Source organism: Triticum dicoccoides, chromosome 7A, assembly GCF_002162155.2.
Source record: "Triticum dicoccoides isolate Atlit2015 ecotype Zavitan chromosome 7A, WEW_v2.0, whole genome shotgun sequence".
Classification (NCBI taxonomy): Eukaryota; Viridiplantae; Streptophyta; class Magnoliopsida; order Poales; family Poaceae; genus Triticum; species Triticum dicoccoides.
The window spans coordinates 741,013,196-741,023,454 of record NC_041392.1 but is presented as its reverse complement, the minus strand read 5'-3'; the positions used below and the strand labels follow the sequence as shown (position 1 = coordinate 741,023,454).

The following is a 10,259-nucleotide window of genomic DNA, read 5'->3' as shown; positions in this document are numbered from 1 at the left end:
ACAGGACCCCGTTTCGACCGTAGCGCTCCAACACAAGTCCGTTTCCTCCGTTTTGCAGTACGCCACACCCCTCCCGATCAACAGGACCCCCGTTTCGACCGTAGGAGGTCCGTTTCCTCCGTTTTGCGGTACGCCACACCCCTCCCGATGAACAGGACCCCGGTTTCGATCGTAGGAGGTCTGTTTCCTCCGTTTTGCGGTACGCCACACCCCTCCCGATGAACAGGATCCCGTTTCGAACGTGGCCGGTCGAACACAAGGCCGTTTCCTCCGTTTTGCGGTACGCCAGGCCTCGTTTCCATCGCCTGTTCCGTCCAAGCCTTCTTGATGAACGCGACACATTCCGTTGTCTCCCCATGACACGACACATTCCGTTGCCTCCCCATGAACACGACGACGACGCTGTTGCTCCGTTCCGACCCAGCCATGTACACGAGCCCTGGCCGTACGTATGCGCGAGTAGGCGTTTGAGGCCCCACCCGTATGTACACATACGTGGCTGTAGTTTCTTTCTTGCACCCTGGCCGATGTACGTACGTGTACATGCTACGTGCGCGCCTCTACTACGACACGTGCGCGACTCTACATCGACCAATATATATGTACGTACATGTTCGCAACCAGAATGACAATGCTACGTACGCTTTGACCAGGTGGGTCCCGACTGTCAGGCACTTCCTTGCCTGCGAAGATGTAGCTGGTGGGTCCCAGCAGCCAGGGGGCGAATTGTTTTGGTTTTTTTGCCCGGACGCACTTCCTTGCGTGCGAAGGTGTAGCTGGTGGGTCCCAGCAATCGGGGGCCTGGTGGGTCCCAGCAGTCAGGGGGGCGAATCATTTTTTTCCGGACGCACTTTCTTGCGTGCGAAGATGTAGCTTGTGGGTCCCAGCAGTCAGGGGCGAATCATTTTTTTCACGAAATACGGTGGCCCGTCCGATTGGTCTCCGCTGTCAGGTGGAGTAATAATTATTTTGCGCGTAATAAGGATGCACTTCCTTGCGGCTGCCGTGGACCCAGCTGTCAGCCTCTCCATGTAGAGTACTCTTCCGATGGAAGTCGGTCGTTGACCACGTTGACCACGCCGCGCCGAGATCACCAGGGCGATGGTCTGGACGACGGCGAGGCCTAGGAAGGGACGACGCAGAGCCAGGGAAGACGCAGCAGTGGAAGCCCACGCGGAGAGGAGTACGAGGGTTCACTGGTTCCGCTGCGGTGTGAGGCTGCCATCGCCGCAGAATAACAGGGGGTGTGGTTGAGTAGAGGGATGGCCTGGCCAGCGGTGGGAGTAGTACAGGGCGATGAGGCCTCCGCGGCATCACCGCCGGCCACGGGAGGCAGGAGCACGCGACACGATCGGCGCTGCTTTGGGCGGCTGGAGCAAGAAGACCAGAGGTTGAAGAAGCACTATGGTCGTTGGATGGACATCGTACGATCACTGCAGCTAGAATCGTTTATATTGACTAAGTTGACAAAGCCCTTGGTACGCGTCAACTTAGTAGGCCCACAGCTCGGATTTGGCAGAGAACATATAGCCCATTTGTGATTTGTAAGAATGTACAACCCATTTTTTTTTAATTCTAATGGAATTTACTACAGCCCATTTACAGTTTGTTAAAATTACAGCCCAACTTCTAGCTAGGACAACGATTAATAATTTCAAACAACCGCTCAAAACAGAATTCAAAAAAAATTCTCACATTTTGATGTGATCCGAAATATTTTTATCCGAAATTTCTAGTCAGGTTAAATATAATTTCAAAATAAAGTTGTATTATGTTAAAATCCAACGAAATATTGCGCGCGCAACAAGTAATGAAATTAAAATTTTCAAATTCCAAAAATAATATATTTTTCAAACTAATTACGTGTTTGGTGCATAGTAACTGTCCAGTTATTATAGTTACATCCCATTTATTATTAATTAAATTCCATTTTCTTGTTAAACCTAATGCATACCTCCTAGGAAAGTTTGCAGCCCAGCGGGGCGGAGAATAACAAGTTGACCCGGATATTGTGTACAACTGTCGGCCCAGTTGCATTGCTGATTTTGAAAAAAGCTATTTTTTATACACACATTTAATTTTTTTTGTATAGATAAGGAACATTTTTATACACACATTTAACAATTTTTAAATACATGATTAACACTTTTTAAAACATATTTTTTTAGTCAACAATGGGCCCACAACGAGCGGAGGAGGTCACAATACACATATTTTTTAAATACATGATTAACACTTTTACAAAAACAATTAGCCCACAGCGAGCCAATTAGCTCCAGTCGGCCCACAGTGGGCCGACAGGGGCCAGTTGGCCAACTGTAGGCCGACTGGAATCCAATCGGCCTGCTGTGGGCCGACTAGGCCCAGTCGGCCTGCAGCGGGCAGACGGTGTATTATTTTTGAAAAAAAATACCCAGCGTAATATTTATGAAAATTAATAAAAAATGTATTATTTAAAAAAATAGCGAAAAAAGGTTGTGTAGTACAGTACAACCTAACATGGTTACTCAGTCCACATTCAACGACGCCGAAAAGACCCGAACAAGGCTTCTGTACAACTTTTTGAAGTCACTGAGCTCAATTAATAACTTAAGAAAAAAGTTAGATTACAGTAGAACCTAATTAAAAGTTGTCATGAGCAAATAAATAATTCAACGAGTCCCACTTGTGCGTGCACGTGCGCGCGCGCGCGCGTGTGTGTGTGTGTGTGAGAGAGAGAGCCATCGGCCGATGCTCGTAAATACATCTTTCAGCCATATGCATTGTTGATGCTCAGTAAAAAATTATATAGTTTACATAATCATATAGAACATCATAGCACACTGAACTTGCATACAAAAATTTCACGCACGCGGCACAATCAGGATGGAAGTAGTGGATCGCTATGGGAAGGGCTATGTTGAAACCAACGAAGTCGTACATAACGGTTCATCGTCTTTATCAATGACGGAGAAATATCTTGAATGTTGTGCAAAGAAAATAGACAGACAACACAATAAGTTCTCTTAGCACATTAAGTTGACGTACAGCCCTTTTTCAAAAAAGTTCAGGTACAAAATTAGAACATGTCACAATCAAATGTACTGGCATATTAGTGCTTCACACCCATAGCTCGGATTTAACTAGTATCTGATAAGATTCAGTTGTTACCTCAAATTAGAGCACATCCAGGCAGCCAGCCCTGCCTCTTCTCCCAAAGAAGCAGTGGCCTCCGCCGCGCGATGGAGTAGGCCCTGTGCCATCCATCGTTCCGAGCAACACGGGGAAAGTCTGACGTTGACTCCTGTAATGGACATCGTTGACGGACCCTGGCACCAGCGGCGGCGACAGGACTTCGATTGATGGATTGACCACTTCTTCGAATGCACGAACACTCGATACAGGTACATCCCTAACGTGGTCCGTGGTGGCTTTGGTGGCGATGAATAGTACAACCCCAGTTCCTGCACCGGTATCTCAATACCAATCACCTTCGGTATGGTGGACGGCTTCTTCATCCATGCCATAACCGTCAGAGCGCAACTGTCTGGAGGAACAAACATACTTACGAGCTCACCTCCAAGGTCGTTGATAAGCTCGTTCATGGACTTGCTGTTCCAAGCACGTCGAGGCATGCCGTGGAAGGTAAGATTTGTTAAAAGCTCAAGCTCAGAGGGCACCGAGCCCCATCCTGGGTGCCACCGATCAAAGCTCACCAATGCACCATCGCAGAACAAACGCTGGGAAGATTCGAACATATGACTGCAATCGAAAGTTGTCCGGAACCTGACGAAGAAATCAGCCAGTGGCGGACAGACTTCGACGAGCAAGTCACTTATTTGGATGCCTTGCGCAATGCCAAGAGCTTTGACAAGGTCATCCGGCGAGACGGGAGGCCGGTCGCCGTTGATGGTTACCATCAGCACTTTGCCGGCAAACTGGTCGTCAAGCGCCGCCATGCCACTGTTGAGCGACAGCACGCAGCGACCGAAGGCAGGACGGACCTCAGGATCTCCGGCTCGGAGATCCGCGTTGACCGGCGACATGATAGTGTGCTTGAGTATAGGGAGTACAGGAGGGGGATTTGGGGGAACTGGAGTAGGAATCAAGATTCCAGAGGTGGGGGAGGGGCGGGAGACTGCGGATGAAAAGGTAGCATGAATTTCGATCACGCGCCAATATGCTCTCGGCGCGCAAGCGCACGAAAACACCGGTGGCGCCCACATGTAGGCCTAAGAGTCCTTATTCATTCTTTTTTGGAGAGCCCGGCCTTTTTTTAGGATCTTTTGAGAGCCCGGCCCGAGAGTCATAATTGACCTGTTTGGCATTGCGTTACTACTCGGCCCATATTCAACGACACCTCACTGGCCCAAACAAGTGTACATTATCGAAAAGACACTGAGCTCAAATTATATAACTTGAAAAAAAGGAGATATACTCTGAACACTGGAGAATGGTGATGCCCTCATTTATCCCACCAGTAGTTCGAGACAATAAACAGTTCGAAACAACGATATATACAACATTCAAACACTGACTTGTGACTACTACTAACATAAACAGCAAGACATGATAGTTCATAAGAAGTCTTGCTACACCACCGAAACACACCCATCTGCAGCGCTCAGACTCTCATGATCCTGACGAGAATGACATTCTAAACAGAAGCAACTATTACATAGTAAGAGTGACATAGACGAGGATGACCAAATGACAAGGAATATGCATAACAAAAGAAAGAACTACCCATCCAGAACCAGCAGCAAAGACAACAAAGTCATTCGAAGAGATGATCCAACACCATCATAATTTGCAGCCCTGCTTCAGCGACCAGTGATCCGGAGACACTAGTACTCCGCCCTTTCGATGCAACAGCCCAATTACCTATCAACCTGAAGGCTCGAACCACATCACTGCCTGTCGTAATTGAGACATCCAAGGATCAAAGTTAATCCGGATGCCTTTGTCATTCTCACCTTATTTTGGCTGCAGGATGTATCATTGACAATCAGGGGAATTTGCTCCCGGACTCCTAGGGCTCATCGTGTAGACACAGTTTTCCATAGCAAACAGAGCCTCTCTGCCATCAAGGTCCTTGCCAACGGTGATCTCCTGGTTAATCGGATAATTGAGTCCGAGAAACAGAGAGTGTGAACCAAGGTTGTTTACCTGCCTCCAACTAAAAAATCCTAAAGCCCCCAACAAGATGGTATCCTGCTCATAGACGTAACAGCCACTGTCCGGATACTCACGTATTACACGGTGCTTCTATACAGTGGGGTTTTTGCAATATAACTTTTCCGGCTCATGTGTCCAAATGACCATCAATCTTTTGCCATCATCTGATCGAGTGAGGAACCAGTTGTGCTTCCCTATTTTTGGCAAAGGTGGTGTGATTACAAAGGGCAGTAACTGTAGGGACACTGCATCATATCAAAAAGGACAGACATTGTTAATGTAAGATCAGCATTGATCAGAGTATGAGTAGGATAATGCAAGAAACAACATTGATATGTCCCTGTTGGAACTGGGAGGAAAATACAGGGAAATGTATACTGGGTTCGAAAATATAAAAGTGCCATGCATGGTTATACTCATGTTATCTCACAATCGATTCTTCACAGGAAACTACCATGTCATGCATGTTATGTAATCATGTTCTGTCCTCACAAACAAATTCTTCAAGGTAACTAACAGATCATGCATTGTTATATACTCGTGTTCTGTGGGCAAATTTTTTGTGAGGATATTATTCTAGCCATTGATTGCTGAAGGGCGAATATAGGTATATACACATGGTAAGCATTGCAGGATTTCACTACTTCCAAATATAGAGTTCTCCATATGCACATTTACTCCCCTAATGTCTGGTTAGATGAAACCAACAGTGTGGTGCATGTTTCTACATCATGAAAATGAGGAAACTAACATGGCCATTGATACACACTCATATTTAGTAGTAGTATATAGATTACTGTAAAATAAGGATAATATCCATATATTCCTAACTGTTTGATTATTCAGGGTACAAATTGGTTGTAATGACATGGTCACAATCGCATGAATTAACTCATTCCAAATATAGCTGATTTACGGCATCTCTAATACATTGCCATAGTTCTACTCAAATTCTGCTCAAACAGAGATATGCCAATCATCACAAAAAGTTCAAACAGTGTCATGGCGTCATCATTAACATGAGAGGAAACAACTTACACGCGCCGTCCCAGCAATACGTGGTGCCATCTACTTTGTCGATCGCGTAGATGATGCCATTGTGTTCAATAGCATCACAGAAGTGTGTATCAGCTTTGACGATGATCCACTGCGAGCCGAGTTGTCTCCAGCTAAAGAAGGCACCGGCGTAAAGATAGGCGAGTCCGCGGTCGAACAAGGCAATTAGCTTGAAGTCTGCGTAATTCGCATGTTGTGTGGGCACTTGGCACATTACAATCTTCTGCAAAACAAGGTCCGTCCAACTGACGTAGTAAATACAGATGACTTGGACCGCGATGGTAATACTCTATATAATCCAACGGAGGAAGGATAATCTCATGGGAGGTCTGGAAGTTCACGAGCACCAACTTTTTACCGTCTTCTCTGAAGGCAGCCATCCAGTGGGAGTTCATGCCGACCCAGTACATACCTGCCAAGAAGTTTCGGGCGATGGTGATCGGATCGATGTCAAGGGAAATGGTGTACGGCGACCCACTACATACCTGCAAATAAGTTTCGGCTAATGGAGATCGGATTGAAGTCGAGGGGCATCATGCACGCCTCCGTATCATGGTGAGCCAATCTCGCAAGACCAGATAGCAGCAAGCAGGGTGTCTTGAAAAGCTTAGGCCTCGCTTCGATGATGGCCATGTGCATGTCCCTCGAGCATGCAGCCAGCCGCAGGGCGCTCAACATATCCATACACGAACAACAGAGGTCGAGGATGTCACTGGGGAGATTGCTCCAATCGTAGCTCATATGGATGCTGCGCGGTTCACGTTCGGCCATGGTGGAGTTTGGAAGGGGGCTTGATTTACGGGGGAGAAGGTTGTCGGTGCTGGAGTGGCTAGCGAGGGAATAGTGGTACTAGGGGAGGCGAGTGAGGCGACGGTACATGGGGGCACAGTGAGATGGAGATGGAGTGGTGCTAAGACGAGGCGAGGCGCCAATGTATTGTACAACGGCGGTGACAGACTGCACTGTGCACAGGGTGAGGCTGACTTTGGTAACCTGAACACGCCGCCTGGACTAGTGTCAGGCGCAGGGTGTTGTCACTTCACTGTGAGGACCGGATGAATAGTATTTTGACCATCATGAGTACTCCAGTATTATATAGCGTAAATAGGTCTCCCGTGCTAGCATGCATGTTCACTTCATCATTCAGGTATGATACGTCTCCAACGTATCTATAATTTTTGATTGCTCCATGCTATATTATCTACTGCTTTGGCCTATATTGGGCTTTATTTTCCACTTATATATTATTTTTGGGACTAACCTATTAACCGGAGGCCCAACCCAGAATTGCTATTTTTTTTGCCTATTTCAGTGTTTCGGATAAACAGAATATCAAACGGAGTCCAAACGGAATAAAATCTTCGGAAACATGATTTTCTCACCGAACGTGATCCAGTAGACTTGGACCCTACTGCAAGGGATCAAAGAGGTGGTCACGAGGGTGGGGGCGCCCCCCCTAGGGTGCGCCCCCCTGCCTCGTGGGCCCCTCGGTGCTCCACCGACGTACTCCTTCCTCCTATATATACACACGTACCCCCAAACGATCAGAACAGGAGCCAAAACCCTAATTCCGCTGCCGCAACTTTCTGTATCCACGAGATCCCATCTTGGGGCCTGTTCCGGAGCTCCGCCGGAAGAGGGCCGTCATCATGGAGGGCTTCTACATCATCCTAGCCCCTCCCATGAAGTGTGAGTAGTTTACCTCAGACCTTCGGGTCCATAGTTAGTAGCTAGATGGCTTCTTCTCTCTCTTTGAATCTCAATACAAAGTCCCCCCCTCTCTTGTGGAGATCTATTCGATGCAATCTTCTTTTTGCGGTGTGTTTGTTGAGACCGATGAATTGTGGGTTTATGATCAAGTCTATATATGAATAATATTTGAATCTTCTCTGAATTCTTTTATGCATGATTGGTTATCTTTGCAAGTCTCTTCGAATTATCCGTTTGGTTTGGCCAACTAGATTGGTAGTTCTTGCCATGGGAGAAGTGTTTAGCTTTGGGTTCGATCTTGCGGTGTCCCTACCCAGTGATAGAAGGGGCAGCAAGGCACGTATTGTATCGTTGCCATCGAGGATAACAAGATGGGGTTTATTTCATATTGCATGAATTTATCTCTCTACATCATGTCATCTTGCTTAAGGCGTTACTCTGTTTTTAACTTAATACTCTAGATGCATGCTGGATAGCGGTCGATGAGTGGAGTAATAGTAGTAGATGCAGAATCGTTTTGATCTACTTGTCACGGACGTGATGCCTATATACATGATCATGCCTAGATATTCTCATAATTATGCACAATTCTATCAATTGCTCAACAGTAATTTGTTCACCCACCGTAGAATACTTAAGCCCTTGAGAGAAGCCACTAGTGAAACCTATGGCCCCGGGTCTATTCTCATCATATCAATCTCCATCACTTTTATATTGTTTTGCTATTTACTTTGCTTTTACTTTTTACTTTGCATCCTTATATCAAAAATACCAAAAATATTCTATCTATCAGATCTCACTCTCGTAAGTGACCGTGAAGGGCATGACAACCCCTAATCGCGTTGGTTGCGAGTAGCTATCGCTTTGTGCAGGTACGAGGGACTTGAGCGTGGGCTCCTACTGGATTGATACCTTGGTTCTCAAAACTGAGGGAAATACTTATGCTACTCTGCTGCATCATCCCTTCCTCTTCGGGGAAAACCAACGCAAGCTCATGACGTAGCAAGGTATCATCCATATTGCAAGCAAGCAGAACCAAATTCTCGTGCATGCCCAATCAACGCTCTGCCGCGATGCATGCAGTGGTCATTCTGGTGCATCAAGGACGGCATGCAGATCGTTCCACACTTGAGAAGAGGAAAAATGGAAAGGTAGAACGCGGCAGCAGAGGAAGAGAACGCTGGCTAACGAGGCTGGGAGGGGATCGAGCAGGAAGTTAATGCTCCACGCCTAAAGGTTTTGGGAAAACCTAATTTTCATAAGGTGACTTATACTCACCTAAATGGAGGGAGTATTCCTTAACCAGAGAATGTTGTGTCTCCCACTCACGTGCTCAAAAAAAAACTATGACACACATATTTTTATCTGTTTGCATAGGTCCCACCTATCAGGAAGGATGGGCACGTACACAAACAGGTACGACTCATCAGTCTACCCCGCATAGCCTTTTCGTTTAGTCTACCTAGCCGTCTAATCAACTGCCTGCACGCCACTTCTCCCATTTACTTCTCCATCGGGAACCGATTCTCCTCGGCTTCTTCACCTCCCCTTCGTCTTCATTTGCATCCAAACCCCACTGCGTTCACATTGTTTTAACCACTTTAAATAATCATCTACTACTTCAGTTAGACTAGCCATCTAATCCTAATTCTCCAAACCACAGCCCTCCGTTCCAGCGGTTCCAAACGGCGATAGAGATCGAGATGCAGGTTTTTAGCGTCCAACATGTCCTCGTCGAAGGCTTGATGCGCATAGTTGCCACCGTCACCGTCCACCCAAGGGTTGTTCGACAGTGGATAAACAATGTATCCAACTCCCTCGAAAAGGTAGAGACGAGGGTCATTGGTCTCGACGCAGAGTACACGGAGCGTGCCCCTGGGAAGATCCAGCGCGCCGCCGTCCTTCAGCTGTGCCTCAAAGATGAAGTTTTGGTGTACCACATCATACACTCGCTCTCCATACCAGGTGAGCTTCACGATTTCTTGTCTCGGGAGGATGTATACTTCTGTGGGGCAGCCATCGAAGGGGACAAACAGAAGCTGGAGCCGTACAACCTTAATTTGAATAGCATCGCTGACCTACAAACCAGAATCAAAATTCCTATAGAAGTTTGTGATAAACAGACACCATCCCTATTCGACGTAGCAAATTTTGTGCTCGGTACAAATCTTCAGAAGGGTGACGAGACGGTGGCATTAAGGTCGTCTGGATGGGAGAATTATCCCTTGACATTACGAGCGGATAAAATATGCTGCCCTCGATGCCCGTGTGAGTTTCGAGATAGCTGCAAGGTCCAAAGAGCTTGTTGCGAAGCCATCTCCCACGGAGAATGAGAA

General features: G+C 46.8%; 1 pseudogene; it reads left to right on the top strand.

Moving 5' to 3' along the window:
* The window catches only part of LOC119334163, a 33,798-nt pseudogene that overhangs the window by 2,152 nt on the left and 21,387 nt on the right, over positions 1-10,259 (top strand).